A 21,684-nucleotide genomic window follows, 5' to 3' on the forward strand; every position below is an offset into this window, starting at 1 on the left:
CAATGGTAGGATGAGGTCATCCTTGGCAATAATGTAAATGCCAATGCCCTAATCCTGTGCAAACATTATACAAATGATTTCCTGACAGATTCCTGAAGACAAATATTCATGTGCAACAGTATATTTTAAAATGTTCTCCAAATGAAGCTTCCCAAATAAAATTCAATTTACAGTGGCAACTTCGGTAGAGGTCAACACTTTTCCAATTTGCAATATGAAGGGGGCCTGTGAAGTCTTAACAATAATTGAAAGATCTTAAACAGCTCAGCCTCCAGTTCTAATATTCTCTCAAATCTTAAGAAAACATCAAAATTAAAATGCACTCGCTTTGTGCAAAGTCTGCATTTTTAAAGTGTTTTAATACAATATTCATCTGGCTAAAGCATGACCACTGACAATTTTTTTGAAACACTTTTGTAGAATTTCAAACAAATCAGGGGCTCAAGGTCCTCAAACAATCTGTTTGAAAGTTACATGGAATAATTTTAGAAAGACCTGATGTATAATGTAAAAACAAAATCTGCCCTATTACGTAGCCACATTGAATTGAGATCCTAATTCAAATAAAGCAAGCCAGTTACTTTGTTCTGAACCAGTATTTTAATAAACCTAAATATATAAATATCAAACACTTTTAGTGTGGCATAATTTATATTGAAACTCCCTCTTCTGACCCAAGTATTAGCGCAACCTTAATTTTAACGTTTCTTCTTTTATTTGCACAACCTCCATTAAATTACACTTTTATAAGAAGAGAAAACCCTCACAGCAGACCACATGGTGTGCTGCAGTCCATGCCACTCCTTTCCCCGACAAAAGACCAACTGAGTGAAGTCCACAGCCGATGTTGTACTAACAGTAATTCTAAAGGGAACTGTGGGGAATAAAGGCAATAACTTTTTAGTGCATAAAGCCTTCTTCAGGAATGAGGCTGGTGTGCCAAGCAGGCTGAGATAAAAGGTAGGGGGGAGGGGCACTGGGAATACGATAGGTGGAAGGAGGTGAGGGTGATAGGCCGGAGAGGGGGTGGGGGTGGAGAGGTCGGAAAGAAGATGGCAGGTCAAGAGGGCAGTGCTGAATCTGAGGGTTGGCACTGAGATAAGGTGGGGGGGGGCGGGGAGGAAATGAGGAAGCTGGAGAAATCTACATTCATCCCGTGTGGTTGGAGGGTTCCTAGGCGGAAGATGAGGTGCTCTTCCTTTAGGTGTTGTGTGGCCAGGGTCTGGCAATGGAGGAGGCCAAGGACCTGCATGGGAGTGGGAAGTGTTCATCCACGGGGTGGTTGAGTTGGTTGGTGCGGGTGTCCCAGAGTGTTCTCTGAAATGTTCCGCTAATAGGTGGCCTGTATCCCCAATGTAGAGGAGACCACATCGGGTGCAGTGGAATGTTTCGGGGAACACCTCCCCCCTACCTTTTATCTCAGCCTGCTTGGCACACCAGCCTCATTCCTGAAGAAGGGTTTATGCCCGAAACACAGATTCTCCTGCTCCTCTGATGCTGCCTGGCCTACTGTGTTTTTCCAGCACCACATTTTTCAACTCTGGTACTTCAGCATCTGCAGTCTTCACTTTCTCCTAGATAACTTTAGTACCAAATTCTAGTTTTTTTTAATAATGCTCCAGAGCCTCAAACCTCGTCTGTAGGACTCCAAACTCCTTTGTCCAGTGGATTTTAACCCCCTTTTGCCCAGGAGACTCTTACCACCAATTAAACCCAGAGGACCGTAACCCCAATTAAAACCAGCTTGATACAAAATGATTTATTGGTGCGCAAGTGTGCGTGTTACCTCAGATTTTGTCACTACAGAGTCCCAGGAGACGAGTGGTCAGAGAGAGATCAAGGTGAATCTTACCTTGTGGGCCCAGTGGTCTTATGCAACCAACACTTGGATGATTGCTTATACCATCCACCTGGAAGCTCAGCATATGTTGAAATGCTACCGCTGCCACTAGGCGTGCAAAGTCGCGATGAGGGCCCAGACAAAGGAAACACATGCCCTTTTATACAAGTCAGTTAGTAGTGCTCAAAGGTACACTTTCCTCCTCTTTCCTCCTCTTCCCCCCCAAATAATGAAATATTACACCAGGTACAATGGTAGGGATGAGGTCATCCTGTGAGAATGTAAATGCCCTAATTCTGGGGAATCGTTATGCAGAGAATTTCCTGACTCCATGATTCACAAAGACAATGTAGGTGTGATACGTCCTGCAAACTACTTCTGGCTCCACTACTTCCCTGGGCAATGTAAGTGTGATATACTTCAGTATTGGGGGATGATCATGCAAACAAACTTGATTGGCTGGTTGGGTGATGGCTATGAAAAGAGGAGAAAGTGAGGTCTGCACTTGGGTGATGGCTATGAAAGCATTGCTGAATGAGAATTTAATTTCATAACAGCAGTAGAATAGTAGTAAATGGCTGCTCAGATGAAGAGTGCATTACAATGGATAGTCATGTAAATTCCTGCATTTTGTCTTTGAGACAGATTGTCGTCCTCACCCACTTCCAGAATGTTCAGCTTCTTGGAGAAAGATTGCACTGTTTCACCCTTTCTCATTCATGTCCAGCAAGAGGGTACAAGTTAATTTTTTTAACGTTACAAGTTCACACCCAAAACATCGACACTGCTGCTCCTTGGATGCCTCCTGACTTGTTATGCTTATCCAGCACCACCTTTTTTGGCTTTTATTACCTCCCAGACCTGATTATTCCAACACATTCCTGCAATGCATTTTGTTGTTATCAAGTTTGAGAAAGTATGTAATTCAAATTCCTGTGGAACATCCTAACTCCAATCCAGTGCTGTTCTGCCGTTGCCCATCACACATTTTTGTTGACCCAGAATGTCTCTTGTTGAAGCCAAGCCCCCTGTTTTCAAGTATATCCCATATGGTTTTGTCACTCCGTCTTCTAACCTTCTGAAAGTGTATCTGATATGAGCAGGTAGAGAGAGTTAGTTTTGTGAAGCAAAAGGTTCAGCTGAGCGTGACTCAGATCAGATAAGAACTTGCAGTTAACAATGGGGTGCTGGAGACAAGGGTAATAGGTTAACAAGGTGGAAAAGCATTCATTGTGTAGAGCCATTTAACCATATTGGAAGCATTCAGTACGTAAGGTCAGTTTAACAAAGTGAAAAGTATGGACTATGTGAAGCCAGTTAAGTTTAAGAAAACTCATTGTGTAACACGAGGTAGCTTAATCTTAGATTTTGACACTCGCTGATTGTAACAGTCACCCAGTTAATATGTATGTTGCCTTCTCTGGATGCTTGAAACCGCTGTTCGAGAGAAGATTGAGCACTCATGTCTCTGTGCACATGGGTCATTGTTCTTTCTCCCTTCACAGCCCGGTTTAAAGATAAGGAGGTGAAACTATATTGAGTGTTTTGCTTTGACTGAGGTGGGAACGGGTCAAGAATATAGTCCCATAAACATTTCAAATTTCTGTGCTTGTTTAATTCTGGCTTATTGCACCACTCTCATTTTAAATTGCTTGGTCAGTAATGGCATGTCTAGCTGCTTTGGGGTGAAGTTGTAGAGTTTCTCCCTGTCTCTTTGGTTTCAGAAACACCCTATATGTGAACTGTTAGGTCTCCTGGCCTAATTATACTTGAGGATTGGTGTTGAAAAAACTTTGATATATATTTGACAAATGTGTTCCAATTGCAGACCAGTGTTCCTAGCTTCGACTAGATTGTCAACTGCAGACATTCAATCTTGGAGTGAGATGAAGTTGTTTGCACAAAATTGTTCAACAGTTGGTTTACAGTTTAGCTTTGGTATTTCCATTCGGAAAGCTAGATGCTCGGAAGAACATACTTGCTTTTGAAGGATCTACAATAATACTGACACAAGAATAGTGCAATCGAGGATGTTTCTAACCAGCAGTGTTATACATTGTATCGTGGATGGCTTGAGCTTAGAAGCATTTGTTTAAAATTGTTGAATAAAGAATTGATTTTACATAGACTAATGCTTTGGAGGTCTTTATGAGAGAAAGCATAACAAAGTAATTTTAAATTAAGGTACAAATTTAATATGCTGAAAAGGAGTTGCTGGAAAAGCGCAGCAGGTCAGGCAGCATCCAAGGAGCAGGAGAATCGGCATTTCGGGCATGAGCCCTTCTTCAGGGCTCTGACCTCCAGCATCTGCAGTCCTCACTTTCTCCTACAAATTTAATGACTTGTTTTTGAGAAATAAAGGTTAAAATTGGATGGCAACTTCAGAGTGTATAGTTAGTATTTGAGTCTACTTAAAAGCTAGGATGATCTGTGGAAGGATAATTTAGTTGCTGACTGCACCTACCTGTGATAACTATGGTTAACCATTGCAAAGCCCAGACTCCAGATGGTCTCTCTTCCTAAGCATGTTTAAAAAATCTGGCAACAGATAATTTTGTTGCATTTCGGACTGGTGTTTTCCAGGCTTAATATCTCTTTTCTTTCCCCCATCTCATCCCTTGACTCTTGCTTGAAGAAAGTGTTCTGTTGAGTCACAGTACATGTTGTATTGTAGCACAAAAATAGATGTTTGGTCCTGATGACCTGTACCAGTTTATTGAGTCATAGAGAAGTGCAGCAAGGAAACAGACCCTTCAGTCCAACTCATCCATGACAATTAGGTAACTTAACCTAATTTAATCCCATTTGCTAGCTCTTGGCTCATATCCTTCTAAATATTTCCTATTCATAGACCCATCCAGATACCTTTTTAAATGTTGTAATTGTACCACTCTCCTCCCCTTATGGCAGCTCATTCCATACATGCCCAACCTTCTTGTACTGCATTCTTGCACTCTCCATCTAATTCAGTCACATGATTTATCCATTCCTCCTTCAGAGTATGATTTGGAGATGCTGGTGTTGGACTGGGGTGTACAAAGTTAAAAATCACACAACGTCAGGTTATGTTCCAACAGGTTTAATTGGAAGCACTAGCTTTCAGAGTGCAGCTCCTTCATCAGGTGGTTGTGGACGACACAATTGTAAGGCACAGAATTTAAAGCAAAAGTTTAGTGTGATGTAACTGAAATTTTATATTGAAAAATACCTTGATTGTCTGAGTCTTTCATCTGTTAAAATACCATGATAGGAGTGAAACTATCATGTGTAAATCAAAAAACTTTCTCTTTAAAAAGTTGCATTCTCAGGTTAACTGTAACAATTGTCTAACAGCTGTTGTCTAGCTGTTAACCAGTTGTTATAGTTAACCTGAGAATGCAACTTTTTAAAGTTTTGTGATTTACACATAGTTTCACTTCTATTATGGTATTCTAACAGACGAAAGACTCAACAGACAATCAAGGTATTTTTCGATGTAAAATTTCAGTTACATCACACGGTAAACTTTTGCTGTAAATTCTGTGCCTTACAATTGTGTCCTCAACAACCACCTGATGAAGGAGCGGCGCTCCGAAAGCTAGTGTCCTTCAGGTGAGTGCTGCTTCCCTTTTTAAATGCATCTATTCTGCGCTCTCCTGTGCTTTATCATTCTTCAAATAATAACTTCGGCAGTTCCTTTATGTGAGTTTTAATTTTGGTTAATGGTGGTGTATTGGAGTTATTCAGGCCTTGCTAAAGAAGAAGCAGAAAGCTTTCAGATAATTCTGATGGGGGTGGATATGTATTGCACATCCATGGTGAAAAGGAAGTGGCTGGAGCCGCGCAATAATGGAACGGGCAGTGTCAGAATCACAAGTGTACGTGGGAAGCAAGTGTTCTCCCCTCGTCCAGTCCGATACGGGTGCAAGAACGTTCTCTGATAATGGATCCAACAGTCAGAAATTGCTTTTGTGGGTTGCAATGGTATGTGCAGAAATGGAACCCAAACTTGTAATTTAAAAAGAAACAGAGTACCACATAATCTGCAGTTCTGCTTTTGACCATAAATCTGCATCACCAGAACTTTTGTTCCATCTCTAATATTGCAAGTCTCTGACACTTGACTCCTCTATTCATACTTTTAGCTATGCCTTTGACATTGCTCTTCTGGCCTTTCATTTTCAATTCTCAGTAAGCTTATGGGTTAGTATATCTTAATTTGTATCATGTCATTGTCACTTGCCACATCTGTGGTTTCTAATGTTATGCTTGGCTCCTGGCCGAGCAGCACTTTTTCGAACAATTTACGTTCCTGTCGTTTAATTCCTCCCAATTCCATCAAACTTTTCAAGCCTTGCATTCCTCTGTGCTGATTCAGTCTTTTTGCCATTTCCTCTTGAGAATCTTTGAAATGAATCACTTCTCTACTGATGACTATGCTTTGAATTGTTAAATGACATTGGTTAAATTTGACAGGGTTGAGAGCTTTTAGTTTTAAAGCCAAGTATAGTATCTCTTTAAAATTAGTCAATTTTTGTTTAATAACACTAGTCTCAAGTGCTTTTGAATATCTTGCCCCATTAGAGGTGCAGTTTTAGTGCAAGTTGGAGGTTTTTGATGCATTATAGTCAGATGACCCTAGGGTGCCTATTGTAAGTGGAAATGCCCTTGCAGCTATTTAGTCCACCCTCTCAAAACACTTGTCCTGGGCATTCATTAATTGAAGCGAAGAGTACAGTAGCAAAGATTTTCGTGCTGAAAGTGTCTAAGATGCTAATTATTATATACCTCAACTGGAATATTGCTTACTGTCCTGTGCACGACTCTTTGGGAAGTATATGAATTCATGGGAGCGAATGTAGAAAATGTTTGAGAATTGCAGGGATAAGATACTTCTTATGAAGATAGATTGGGGAAGTTGTGACAGTTTTTCCTATAGAGTTTTGCAAACTATTAACTATGAAGGGGTTGGGCAGAATAGATAGGGAGCAACTGTTCTCTTTCAAGATCAAGAATTAGAGAATAATTGTCAAAAGAAGCAAATTTGAGAATAACAACTTCACGCAAGTGAGTACTTCGAGTCTGGAATGCACTGCCGATATCTATGTTAAAATTGAGGCATTCGAGAGGGCATTATGTATTTAAGTGGGAAAAGGGAGGAGAGTGAGACCAAGTCATGCTCATTCAGAGGCAGTACAGATAGTAAGCTGAACAGCCACCGTTAACGCCATAACAATCCTGTTTGTTCAGACTGGAATTGAGAATAGGAGAAAGTGAGCACTGCAGATGCTGGGGATCGGAGTCAGTGTGGTGCTGGAAAAGCACAGCCAGTCAGACAGCGTCGGAGGAGCAGGAGAATTGATGTTCTGGGCAAAAGTCCCTCATCAGGAATTCCTGGTGAGGGCTTATGCCCAAAACCTAGATTCTCCTGCTCCTTGGATGCTGCCTGACCTGGATTTAAGAATACCCTCCTTGAAGAACAATCTGATGCAGGCATTACTAGGTTATGTAACTTGCTGATTTCCTATGGAGGCTAGAGCTTTGTTCCATTAAATTCAGTCCAAAAAACCTTCAACATAAGCATTTTTGATGAATATTTCCACGCTATGACCTTGCTGTATACAGTGTATGCTTCAGACTGTCTTCATTAAAGTCATCCTTGTAATACTGTTTTCTAGTGACTTAATGTGATGTTATTCTCAGAAAAGGCTAAGCTAATTTTTGAGTACAGTATGTCCAAAGTATAGTTATTTTTGACTTAATGTTATTACTGTTGCTTTTTGAACAGATGATGCCTGGCCATAAGACACTGGGCAGAGCCATTCAGTCCATCACTTCAGCTGCGCAATTACAGCATCGCTGATCTGATCATCCTCTACTTCACTAGCCTACCTTTGCTCCATAATCCTTGATTTCCTTTCTGTTTTTAAAAATTTGTCTTATCTCAGCCTTGAATATACTTTGACTCAGCCTCCCCAGCCCTTTGTGGTAAAGAATTTCAGTTTCTTATGTTATGGATTAGACCAGACCATTCAAAACATTCTTAAGCAGACAGCCCCAGACCATAACTTTGCAATTTGTTTTGTAAGTGTACAGTAAAAATTGCCCTGAGTAAGATAGCTAGGTTGACTAATAGATTTTAGAACAGACAAAAATTTATTCACCAAAATTACACAATGAAGTACAAACAAAATAAAGAACACCTATAGCACTCAAACTATCCAGCTAGACCTAAATATGCTGTTTGCTTATTGGGACTGTGCATATTTCCAACTCCTTTAAAACTCAGTATAAATGGCACACATGCCTACAGGTTGAAGTTGAAGGGCAGAAAAGAGTTTCCACACAGCTCCCTGTTGACCTTCACAGTTCAGGATTGAACTTAAATCTGCTCAGTGCAGCTGAAGAGCTGACCACTCCATTTCATTGTACAGGTCACTTTCAAAACATGACCACTTTGGCCTGAAGTCTCATCTGCTTACATAAATGGCCCCTCAAAATCCATTTCATCTCCTAACCAAATCAGACTGATCTGAGCCCATTCTGGTTTATTACTGCTCTGAAAAATCAAGGACAGTCTCCTTATGCTAAGGAACAGCTTTTTGAAAAAATGGACTAGCTTTGTGACACTTCGAAGAAATTGCTCTTCATCTGCCTTACGTGGATGACTCATTCTGAGATGTCCTGTTGTTCTAGGTTTTGCCTAAGGGGTAATTATGTTTACACGCTTACTGTCAAGTGCCATAAGAATTTTCTGTTCCAATAAGATTGCCTCTCATTTATCTGTACTTGGATAAATATAGGTCCAACCTACTCGATCTCTCCTCAAAGGCTGTCTTTTTCTTAAGATCAACTGAATAACATCTCTCTGGATGACCTCCAATCACAGCCCATACAGTTTGGAAGCAGGCCATTCAGCCCATTGAGTCCTAATTACCCCTCCAAAGAACACCCATCCAGGCTAACTTGCCCCTGTCCTATCCTTTATAAGCCTGCAAATTTCTGGAACTGAGCAATTTGGCATGGCCAGTCTACCTAGCCTGCACATCTTTGAACACTGGGAGAAAAATGGAGCACTGAGAAGAAACCATGCAGACTCTGGAAAAATGTGCAAAACTAGGCAGACAGGTCCCTTAGGGGACCAAAGCTATTCAGTATTTCAGTTGTGACTTGAAAACTGCTTTTATAGTTTCAAAGATTTCACTATTTTTAGTATTGCCATTCCACTCCAATGAAGGATAACGTTGCATTTGCCTTCGCTCACCTGCTGAAATTAGATCATAGCGTTTTTGTAATTTATGGATGAGGGCTCCCAAATCCCCCTCTTCTGTTGCATTGTGCACTGTTTTTATTGCCTTAAATAATATTCAGCTCCTCCCAACATCCCAGATGGCCTCCTTCAAAGATGGCAATTTTCCCCCGTGGCCAATAATGCTCTCCAGTGCATCTCCTCTATTTCCTGCACCTCTGTCCTTGAACCCCACTCCTCCATTCGCAACAATAGCAGAACCCTCCTTCTCCCCACCCCCTGCCCCCACAGTCCTCTCCTTACACCCCACCAATCTCCAGATACTTTGCATTATCCTCCACCATTTTTGCCACCTATAAAAAACTCTCCACCAGGGATGTTTTTCCTTTCCCACATCTATTTGCATTCCAGAAAGACTTTCCCTCCGTGCCTCTTAGCTCCATCCCACCCCTCTGTCACCTTCCCCTGCCCCTGCAAGAAGTGCAAAACCTGCATCCACACCTCCCCCCACCTCCGTACTAGGCCCCAAAGAATTCTTGCACATCGGAGTTTTACCCATACTTTGACACCGTGTCTTTCATTCCCAGTGTTGTCTTCTCTGCACTGGGGAGACAGGACGCTAATTTGCAGAATGTCTGAGAACATCTCTGGGACACATGCACGAAAGAACCCCATAGGCCTGTGGCTGAATACTGACTCCCCTTGCCACTCTACCAGGGACATTCAAGTTCCTACTTGGGGGTCAGAGGGAAATACATCTCTTATGGTGGGGTTTGTAGGTGATAGGATGGAAGGTGAGGACCAGGGGAGCGCGCTCCTTGTTGCATTGGAAGGGGTGGGGTTCAAGGGTTGTTGTGTGTAAAGTGGAGTAGATTTGCTGGAGTGGAAATTGCAGTCTTTTGCAGGAGGCCATCTGGTGTTTTGCATGGTGGAATTAGTCATCTTGGGAACAGGAGCAGCAGCGACAGGAGTTGAGAATAAGGGATGGTGTTTTTACAGGAGGCAGGGTGGGAGGAGGTTTAATCCAGATTTGGGGGTCAGTTTGTTCGTAGTAGATGTCCGTGGTTAGTTGGTTGCCGGTGATGGAGATGGAGGGGGCCAGAAAGGGGAGGGAGGTGTCCGAGATGGTCCAGGTGAATTTGAGGTTGCGGTAAAAGATATTTGTGAAGTTGAACTGTTCAACCTCCTTCCCCCAATCAATATTTTGAAGAGACCATTCTGTCTATCAGATTTCCACCACCCCTGCACACCCGCACACCACCCCAGCACTGTCCAAGGCTCCAAAGGATCATTCCATATCTGGCAGAAATTTACCTGTACCTCCAATGTCATCTACTATATCCGTTGCATTGATGTGGACATCTCTACATCAGGGAGACAGGATGCTAACTTGGGGATTGTTTCGGAGAATGTCACTTGGACACCTGCACCAACCAACCCCATTGTCCTTGAGATCTTTTTATGAGGTTCTTCGACACTTGATGCAACTGCAACGCACCAACTTCCGTGAACCAGCAACGAAATTTATTAAACAGTGCAGTACAAGCTTTGGTGAAACCCTGAACACTCTTCACCATGCTTCCTGAACAAAAGTCTGTCCTTTATACAAAAGCCTTTACGTAACCGTTAATAATCCACAAGGCAACCCCCAGCCATTCCCTCATAGTCTCACGCCACTTGAGATAAAATGCAGTGACCACCCCACCTCCAGAAACCGTATGATGCAAATCTGTTGCAAATCCATCTTTTAATTTAAGGGGAGTAGTCAAATTCCAACTGTAATGTTCTTATTGATTTCTGCACGAAAATGTAAATCCCTGAATTGCAAGAAAATGGCCATGTAAACCTCCCACATTCCACCTCAAAGACAAAGACACGCCACCTTACCCCCCCCGGGCATTGCATTTCTTGTCAATAGAGAAAATTAATTCTTTAATATCTTGCCCTGTGGCTGAACACTTCAACTCCCTCTTCCACTCCAAGGACATGCAGGTCCTGGACTGCTTCCATCACCAAACTTCCCTTTGTTCATGATTCCCCTTCCCCTGACTCCATGTCTTGGTTCCCATTTCCCCTGCCAATTTAGTTTAAACATTCTGCACCCAGTCAAATAAGTACTCTGACCTGTATGCTAGTTCTGGTCCTGTTCAGATATAACCACCCAGTTTGTACTGGTTCTACCTTCTCCAGTACCAGTCCCAATGCCCCAGAGGTTTAAACTTCCTCCCTCATGCCATCTCTTGAGGCATGTGTTCATCAGATTATATCCTGCTATTTCTACTCTGACTAGTACATGGCTTTAGTAGTAAAGATCAAATGTTGCTTTCAGCTTGCTTCTGACTCCGTTTTCTGCTTATAATGCTTCATCCCCTTTTTTAAAAATTATTTCCTATGGGTGCCATGACCAATGGCTGTTCACCCTCTTCTAGGATATCTTGCAGCTGCTCTAAGACTCCTTTACCCAAATATCAGGGAGGCAACATTCTGGAATCTTGTTTTCAGTTACAAGTACCTGTCTTCCCCAAACGATTGAATCCCCAATAGTTATTTCATTTCCACACCTTTTGTGCCTCCCCTGGGCTGCAAAACCATGTGTGGTCCCATGAATTTGGCTGTTGCTGTTATCCCCCAGACAGATCACTTTGCTGTAAAAGATACCTCTTTGGATACTGTTGAGTGGAATGGCCACTCAATGTACTATTGCCTAGTTTATAATCTGTCTGGTGGTCACCTATCTTCTTTGTCTTTGAAGTTTAACCTGCAGTGTGACCACCCCTCACTGCAGCACTCGACTATTTTCTCAACTTTAGATGATTCAGTGTCAGCAACCACTGCTCCAACTGCGAAATCTTGGTCTCCAGATGCATCAGCTTGAGTCACTTGTTGCATCATGGTTGATCTGTCTCAAATCTACTTTCGTGCCAACTCCTCAACCCTAAATTCTATTTCAAAAATCAACCTACCTCTTAATAGTTATTGATGATCTAGCCTTCATAGCTGTCCTGAGGTAGAGAACAATCTTTTCCAAAGGTAATTTTATTTTGAAACTACATGACCCTGAAGTATTTGTATCTTGTCATCGTTGAAGATTGTCCAACACTTTCCTGTTCTGTCTCTTTTCTGTTATCCAATTCATTGGGGCTATCCTAGTTTAGTTCTACTTCTCCTGACTGTAACTAGGGTATCCTAAAACTCTGCCTGCTCTTCAACTAACGCCAAAAGGTTTCATAAGCATCTATTCTTGAAGTGGAGTGAAGTGTTATGACACTGGGTAAACCCTCCTGCTTAATTTAAACCAACAACACACAAGATGTATCCCGTGCAGTAATCTGAAAGTTTGAGGCCAAGAACTAGTTAAACTAAAAATTAACAACTTGATTCTGTTATACTGGAAGAAATGATTAATGAACAACTGTTTACAACTCCTTCCTCTAACCTATCTTTTCTTTTCCCTTGTATAATACTAGTCTGATTTAAACCCCACCCTCCCCTTAAGATTTATCAAAAATCAAATTTCAAAACCAGCCAGTAGGCAAGTTGTTTTATACATCTTCCTCGAGATTTGCTCTCCAGGTTGGTGTTTGTTTTCTGAGCAAATTCCTTCTCTAGACAGGTACCACTGAGTTTTGACGAGCAGCCAACATCTGTTGGTCTTTTGGCAGTTCTCCTCAACTGTTCAATTTTCCCTGGTCTTATACCCCCAAAGCATTGGATTGTGTCATTGACTTTTAATATTGTTAATATACTAAATTCAAACTTGATTTGAGTTTAGTTTTTTTTGTGGGGGTATAATTTAAACTGATTGTCCTAATTCAAATTTGTTTTTGTCTCCAGACAACCAGCTACCCTCACTGCTGGACCACATGTTGCATTATAATTTATTCAGAACACTTGGTGCTGTCGGGTAGTTTTGCTAGCTTTTAATTGTCAAATGTACAGTACACCCACATCTTCATAACAAAAGTCATCTATATGATATGGGACCAGCTACCATACAATCATATCCAGTTTTTCCTTGTCAATAACTGCAATTCCATCACTATTTCTGTCAAGCTGCTTCAACTACATTGGATCTTGAATGAACTTCAATTTCTAGTTGCTGAGCATGAGTAAGATCAAAGTTGTCATAAACCGCAGTTAACTTGGTTAGGTATTTTCTTCTCCTCATTATTTCAGCATCCGAGTTGACCACAGGCCAAACTTCTAATGCTGCTGATTAATCTTGTAAGTAATACTGTCTGCCTCCATCCTTAGAACGGGCAGTCTACAGCTGAAATCTATGCTTGTGCCTGTCCTATCCAGATTTAACTGTTTGCAAGTTACATTGCATACTTGAGCCCATTCAAAATTCTGACTACTTTACCTGCACTTCATCTCCCTCTGCTATCACTTATCCTTCCCCTTGACTGCTATTTCCTCAATACCTCAGATTTTAAAATCTTGTTTTTGACTTCCTGACATGTGCTTTCTTCAGCCTGCAACTTCCTGCTAATCCCTGAATTCTGTTACTCTGGTCTCATGTACATCATTGACCCATTTACACTAACACTGAAGATAGGCCATCAGCCACTTGAACTCCAAAGTCTGGAATTACATTGCTAAACTACTATGATTTGTGCATTTTCTTTTCGGAGGTTTTAAAATGGAGCCCATCTGAATGAGAGACCTCCCTTTTAAAGATGCTATATGAATGCAATGTTGTGCAAGTGGACAATTTCATTTTTGATGAATAAGCAATGGTTGTGCTGCAATTGGATTCATTTTAGAACAAGACCTCAATTTAAAATATTTAATTCTGTCATCTCACACTCAGGGTGAAGTTAAGGAAACTCTTTGGGTGATGCATTGTGGATTGAAAAGTGGGCTCAGGTGGAGAAAATACTGAATGAAATATGAAAATGTACCAGCATGAATTGAGCAGGAAACTGATTTTCTAGGGCTAAAGTGAAAACATCCTCCATTGATGTTGCAGGATGCTGTAATTATCAAGTGAATTCTGAGAGCAGAATCCTTCTCAAGGATGATCCTTACTCTTGTGCTGGAAGATCTCTAGTTAGTTGGTCACTAGCTGGAGAGCAGATTACTATTTTTGATTATGGCCTCTTTGTCAGAACTTTTGGAAAAAAAAATCCTTTTTGATTGCAGCTCTTCACTGGTTTTAAGTTGGGTTCCAGCAACTGGTTGTTTGGCCTAATGTCATTAAGTATAAAGGCCACAGGCCCGCTTCTACTGTACACTTGCCATGACTGGCATACTAAACTTTGGGAATTGATATCCAAGCTCAGCTTTTTTATTTGCGTATAAGGGGAGTATCAAGGGTCACAGTGGCATGTAATATGCCACACTGCTGCACACCAGTTGGATATCTCTTTCTTGTTCTTCCAGTTTTTTTTTGTTGACTTCACTATGAAAAGTCATAAAAAGGATTGTTTTGATTTTAAATATTCTTTCAATATGCAGTGATTCTTGAGCTGTTGGGATCATGGTGAGGTCTTTCTGAAACCAGCAAATGGCAAGGCTATGGAAATGGAGTTGTTGATGTATAGAGGTCATGTGACACTTGATTAATGGCCATTAAAATGGAGATGAATATGTTGCAAAAGAACAAAAATAATAATTGAGAGCACGCTTTAATTTGTCTTCGTAATCAATTATCAAGTTGGTTTCATCAAGCTCTGGAAATAAATTCTTAACTATGATCACAATTATCAGAAAATTTCAGTCACATGATTATTCTGGCACAGAAGGCCATTCAGCACATCAAGCAATGGTTCTGTTAACTCATGCCAATTTTCTGCATTTTCTCTGCGCACAATAACATCATACACTGCTGTCTTGAATGCCTCACCTTGAAACTGCCTTCTCCTCATTTAAGCACTGCATTCCATAACCCTCTTTCTCACATTACTTTAAATCTGTATTGCCTTGTTCTTCTTTTACTTACAGAAACAGCTTCTGCCTCTCTCATCCACAGCCTGCTCACAATTGAAAATCTGTATCTGATTTTCCTCTTGTCACCTGTTGAAGCAGAACTACTTCAATCCCACCTCATAATTGCACTTTATCGTTCCTGGAACCATTCTTGTCAATCATTTATGCATTCTCTCATAAATGCATTCACATCTTTATAGTGTGTTACAACAAGAACTACTTGTTCAAAGCTTGTCATTGTATTTTAATGCATGTGTATGAGAAATGCTCGAGCAGCTATAGAGTGCACCAAAGAGTTTTGGCCCCCATCTCAGTGAGGAACTAAATTGTTCTCACTTGTAGCTATTTAATCAATTTTCAGTTTCCAATGAAATTTGTGTAATTTCATCTCATACCTTTGTCAAAACCATGTATACACTGAAATGGTGCTTAAGGTGAAATCTTAATCAGTGCCTGAAGGATGAGCTCGTACAAGTCCATAAGAGTTGTATTATTTCCTGACTTATGTATGTGATCTTTAATTGGTATTTATGGACTTTGAATGCAGAGTTTGTGATCTTCAGAAATGCATGAATAGTGGCCTGATCACTTTCTTTTCTGTGTACTATGTTTCTCATTGTTGCTTTTTGGTAGTGTTTGCTTCCTTTTGTGCATGCTGAAGTTGCATGTCTTTGCAGTAATTTGACTGGAATATATGCTCTGGTGCTTTGTTAATTCAGAATTGTAAGTGAGACTTTTTTCAGTACTTGAATGTTGTTACTTAATTTTCTAATGTTCTGCTGTCTCATTATACAAAACATGGGTTGAGCTCATAGTAATTTTAGAGTATTCATTCAAGAGATTAAGTAGCAGCAGCTTGACTATGAAGAAGTTGTACAGATGGTGAAGGGATAAAGACAAAGAACTCAACTCGCGAGTGGAGCAAATTTGGTCATGGAGACCAAATGAAAACTTGGGCTCATTCTGCAGGTAGGAGTGGTGGTCTTTTGACAATCACCTTCTTCTCTTGCATTCACGTTACTAAACTTGGTTGCTAGGAGATGTTCTCCCTGCTTCCTCATCTGAAGAACAATGCTCAAATTTTTGTCCATGAACCTGGTTTTAAATTTTTTTTTCCCCCCCTGAGGTAGTCTGTTTACATAATTGTCAAGAGATCCAGCCTTATCACATCTTGTTCTGTGTGAGACAAAGGTCCTTGGCAGAAGTAACAGTCTATTTTCAGCCACCAAGCTTCTGTGCAAGCTTTCTTTTGTCAGGTTTTATGACAGTGCTGCAATCTTTATTCACTTGATGTAACTGATTTCTGGCAAATCTAGCTGTTTCAAAGTTTCTGCAGGCTCACTTTGAATTTCTTAATTACATGCAATAAATAGCATACTGAAACTACTCATGTCAATTTGGATTGTTCATCTCTACTTGTACGTCTCGATTTCTTATTTGTTTGAGCAGTTCTATTGATACTAAGTTATTAGCAGGTGTAGTATTTGATCAGCGAACACATAACTGCTCCTATATATGTTGGTTAATAAAGTTTGTTGTACATATAGTTAAAACAAACTTAACTCTTCCAGTTTAACACAAATCTAACCTTTTTACAGTTTTGTCTTCACTTCTATCTATTTTGTGAATAATATCTACTTTTTTCCTTATCCTTCAATTGCCATAACTGGATTCCCTTTATGTAACCACCTTGATTGTGTCTGAGCAAATAGTGGTCATCAAGTCCATTTCTCTATCAAGTATATGAAGAGTGAGACTTTCTTATCATTAATAACAATGTCAAGCTGTTTATCAATTTAACTGAGCAGGTCTAGAACCTAATTTTCAACCAAATTCACCATTCACTTCTGCATGTTGGTGCCTCCACAAAGCAAGTTGCATGTGCATATGTATATTAGCAGTGCATATGCATATTAGCAATCCATATGTCACAGTGCTCCACCTGATAAAAGCCATTCTTGACTTGGATATCGCTTTCACAAAATATCATCGACCATATTGAAGTAGGGTGTCTGTTTCAAGATTTTTTTGTTCATTTTTACCTGAATTGCCCTGATATCTTTGATAGCAGGCAGACTGTTGTGTTTCCTTAAAACTCCAAAGGCAAGGAGCGACCATTGGTTAGCCCACTTTTGGAATATTGTGTGCACTTCTGGCCTTCCTCCTATCAGGATGTTGTGAAACTTGAAAGGGTTCAGAAAAGATTTATAAGCATGTTGCCAGATATGGAGGATTTGAGCTATAGGGAGAGGCTGAATAGGCTGGGACTGTTTTTCCCAGTAGCGTCAGGCTGAGGGGTGACCTTATAAACTTCTATAAAATCGTGGGGCGTGGATAGGGTAAATAAGCCAAGTCTTTTCCCTGGGGTGGGAGAGTCCAGAACTAGACTGCCTAGGTTTAGGGTGAGGGGGGAAAGATATGAGACCTCGGGGATAACATTTTCTCACAGGGTGATGTGTATAGCATGAGCTGCCAGAGGAAGTGGTGGAGGCTAGTAAAATTGCAACATTTGAAAGTCATTTGCATAGGTATATGGATAGGAAGTCAAGAGTGTGGTGCTGAAAAGCACGGCAGGTCGAGCAGGAAAATCAATGTTTTGGGTGATTTTCCTGCTCAGATGCTGCCTGACCTGTGCTTTTCTAGCACCACACTCTTGACTCTAAGCTCCAGCATCTGCAGTACTCACTTTTGTCTAAGTGCTGGCAAATGGGACTAGATTAGGCTAGGTTATCTGGTCAGCATGAACAAGTTGGACTGAAGGGTCTGTTTCTGTGCTGTACATCTGACTGTGAACTAGCATAAACGTGTCAAACTGTGATATTCAAGAGTTAATTTGCTCTGCTGACCTGGAGGAAATTAGATATCCTGGGCCTCAGGTGAGATGCCTTTGACTTGGATGTAATTTTCTTACAATCTATTATTCAGAGCCATTTACATGGCTGTTCCCTTGCCATTCAAAGCCACTTGCATCATCACCTATTCAGAAGTCAGTTGGAACATGGCAATTGAAATTCTGACCACACCCTAAAGTGAGGAAAACATACAATTCCCACCAGATTTGGCCTTCAGGGATGATTTTCATTACTTTGTTTGTTTGTTTCTGGAGATGATGTGGTCACTGCATTGTTTCTTGAGTGGCATGTGACACTGAGGTAGTGGCTGGGGGTTGTCTTGTGGGCATTACTGACTGTGATGTAAAGACTTTGTATAAAGGAAGGACTTTGCAAGCATGGGAAAGTGTGTTAAGAGTTTCTCCACAGCTTGTACTGTACTGTGCTTAAAATTTGGTTAACAGAAGTTGGTGTTTTACAATTGCATTAAGTGTAGAATGGATGTCAAGAGAAAAGAACTTCACAAAGACCAGAAATGTGCTCCCGTCATTCAGTCTTTTTCAATAGACTATCTTCTATGGAACTGCACACAAGATTAAATTATTAAAAAATTACAAAAATTAACAAATAGCTGTAGAAACTCAGCAGGTCTGCAGCATATGTACCGAGAAAGCAGAGTTCAACATTTCGGGTCTGGTCACCCTTCTTCGGAACACTAGTTACGACTTGTCAGCTTCCATTTGACTTTTTTTACACTGCATCTCCTGCCCTCCATCACTTATGTAGGCAATTGTTACCATCTCATTCATGAACCCTGGAGAAATTGTTCTATCCAAGGCAATAGATTAGATTAGATTAGATTAGATTAGATTACAGTGTGGAAACAGGCGCTTCGGCCCAACAAGTCCACACCGACCCGCCGAAGCGCAACCCACACATGCCCCTACATTTACCCCATACCTAACACTACGGACAATTTTTAGCATGGCCAATTCACCTGACCTGCACATCTTTGGACTGTGGGAGGAAACCGGAGCACCCGGAGGAAACCCACGCAGACACGGGGAGAACGTGCAAACTCCACACAGTCAGTCGCCTAGAGGCGGGAATTGAACCCGGGTCTCTGGCGCTGTGAGGCAGCAGTGCTAACCACTGTGCCACCGTGCCGCCCTGTCTCACTTCTGCTTTAAAAGATAATACTGAATTTGGCACCTCTTGGTTCATCTTTTATTTTTGATGACTTTTGTTTCTTTTTATAGAAGTAACATGCTTGTTGTGCATCTGACTTTCTTTTCCTTTTGTAAATGATCTCCAGTGCAAATAGAGCTGTCATACTGGCATTTTTAATTGTTTTCTGAGAAGGTTTGTTGTTTTGATACTTTAAGGGTTTTTTGAACATTGGTCTCCATTCAGGTAAATTTCTTTTGAAATGCTTGGAATAGCAATTCTTAGCAATTTTAAAAAAAATCAAATTCCACTTCTCGGTGTTATTATACTTAGGCATGTTGATCTTAAGTGGTGCTTTTCTATTAGAAGCACAATACTTGCAGTCTGTTAAGAGGTCATCTTTGCATCACTGTAGCATTTTGCTCAGACCATTTCTTACATTGAGAAAGAGGTGACATAAAGATCTTCAGTACAAATTGTTGCCATGTTATGATACTTGATGTTTGTTGTTCTAGAACTTGCAGGGAAAAAATACTTGAGTCTCTTCTCTGACCTTCACCTAATATCACCACTTTTTAAAAAGAAAATCTACTTTGCTCAAACTGGTTCGGCCACTGAGCAGTTTCAGAAGATCAAAGTGGGAACTAGCAGTGTTTTGTTATCTAACCAGAAGTGAATGGTTAATCTAATTGTCTACTATGTCTGTAGAAGTTAAAAATCACAATGCCAGATTATAGTTCAACAAGTTTATTTGGAAGCACTAGCTTTCGAAGTGCTGCTTCATCAGGTAGTTGTGGAGCAGCACCATAAAACACAGAATTAACAACAAAAGGTTAGTGTTATGTGGCTGAAATGATAACTGGATTAAGTCTTTAATCTTTTAGAATGGGTTTGCTAGTTTTGGTTCGTGAATGTGAACCCAAACTCCTTTCTAGTCATTTTCTTAAGATAACTTCAGGTTTTCGAACAAAAGGTGTGACCTCAGCTCAGACAATGCATTAAAGATGACGTTCGACCTGGGACCTTCAGGTGACTATTCTCTAAAGGCGGACTTCGGGACAAGCAACAATGCCAAGTAGCTGATTGGAGGCTGATCGCGAAGTTTGGTACACATGTTTATGGAGTGAATTTTTGTTGGCAGAATTAGATTTGATTTTGCTCAAAATGCACAACCTACAGTCTGTTCATATAACTATTTGCAAATTCCACTTTAGAAATAGAACTAGATTCGATTCCCTACTGTGTGGAAACGGCCCTTCGGCTCAACCAGTCCACACCACCCCTGCGGAGAGTAATCTACCCAGACCCACTTCCTTCTGACTAGTGCACCTATCATTATGGGCAATTTAGCATGGGCCAGTTCACCTGACCGGTACATCATTGGACTGTGGGAGGAAACCGGAGCACCTGGAGGAAACTCACGCAAGACACTAGGGAGAATGGGAGAATGTGTAAACTCCACACAAAGTCACCAGAAGTTAGTCAGACTCCAGATTAGGATTCAGACTGACTCGAACCTCACACCTTTTAATGCATTGTTTGAGCTGAGGTGACACCTTTTTGTTACAAAACCTGCAGTTATTTGAGAATGTGACTTGGAGTTCTGGAATTTCCATTAACAAACCAAAACTAGCAAACCCAATCTAAAAGATCAAAGACTTAATCGAAGTTTGTTCTGCAGGTTAGGTGAATTAGCCATGCAAAGTTGCATGTAGTGTCCAGTAATGTGTTTTAGGTGCATTAGTCAGGGTGAAAGGTAAGTAATAGGATAGGGGAATAAGTCTGGGTGTGTTACTCTTTGGACAGTTGGTGTGGACTTGTTGGGCTGAAGGGCCTGTTCCCATACTACGGATTCAATGACACTAAACTTTTGACTATAATTTGTCTTGTGGTCCTCCACAACCATCTGAAGCAGCACTTCGCAACCTACTGCTTCCAAATAAACCTGTGAGTTTTAAGATTTGTAGCTCAGGTTGAGGTTTTGGATGTAGGTTTGTTTGCTGAGCTGCAAGGTTCATTTCCAAATGTTTCGTTACCCTACTAGTAACATCTTCAATGGGCCTCAGACAAAGCGCAACCTACAGACAAACCAACAGAACTCCCATTGGATCTCCGATATCGTGGTTCTTAGCAGAGGTAGTGATGCAGAGACTAGAACAAACAGCTCTGCCAACCATCCAACTCAAACTTTGCGTCCACTAAGTGGGTGACACCTTCGTCATTACTAAACAAAATAAATTAGAGAGAGCCTTTTAGGATCATCAATAATATCCTTACTGGCATAAAATTCACTAGAGGAAACAACAAACTACCATTTCAGAGATATTACAGTAGAGCGAACAGCCAATGGGGAACTTCAAACCAGCATCTACAAAAAAACAATCCTTACTGGCCAAATGTTGAACTACAGAAGCAATCATCTCAACACCCACAAAAAGCTGCATCAGAACATTATTTCAACAATCCAAAACACACTGCAGCACAGAGGAACTATGCAGAGCATAGAAAAATCACCTATACCGTGTAGAATGGGACCCAATAAACAGTCCGTTAAGTTCTCAGTAACAAACCCAAACAAGCAGACAAAATATGTCCAGAAACCTTAGCCACTCTCTCCTACATCAAAGACATCTTGGAAATGACTGCCAATTTACTCAGACCCCTTGGCATCATGGTAGCCCACAAAC

At 40.8% G+C, this 21,684-nt stretch overlaps 1 protein-coding gene across 2 annotated transcripts in view; it reads left to right on the plus strand.

Moving 5' to 3' along the window:
- ggps1 (geranylgeranyl diphosphate synthase 1) overlaps window positions 1-21,684 on the plus strand; it is a 50,756-nt gene that overhangs the window by 3,598 nt on the left and 25,474 nt on the right. The gene's annotated exons all lie outside the window — the stretch shown is intronic.

Source organism: Chiloscyllium plagiosum, chromosome 3 (assembly GCF_004010195.1).
Source record: "Chiloscyllium plagiosum isolate BGI_BamShark_2017 chromosome 3, ASM401019v2, whole genome shotgun sequence".
NCBI lineage: Eukaryota > Metazoa > Chordata > Chondrichthyes > Orectolobiformes > Hemiscylliidae > Chiloscyllium > Chiloscyllium plagiosum.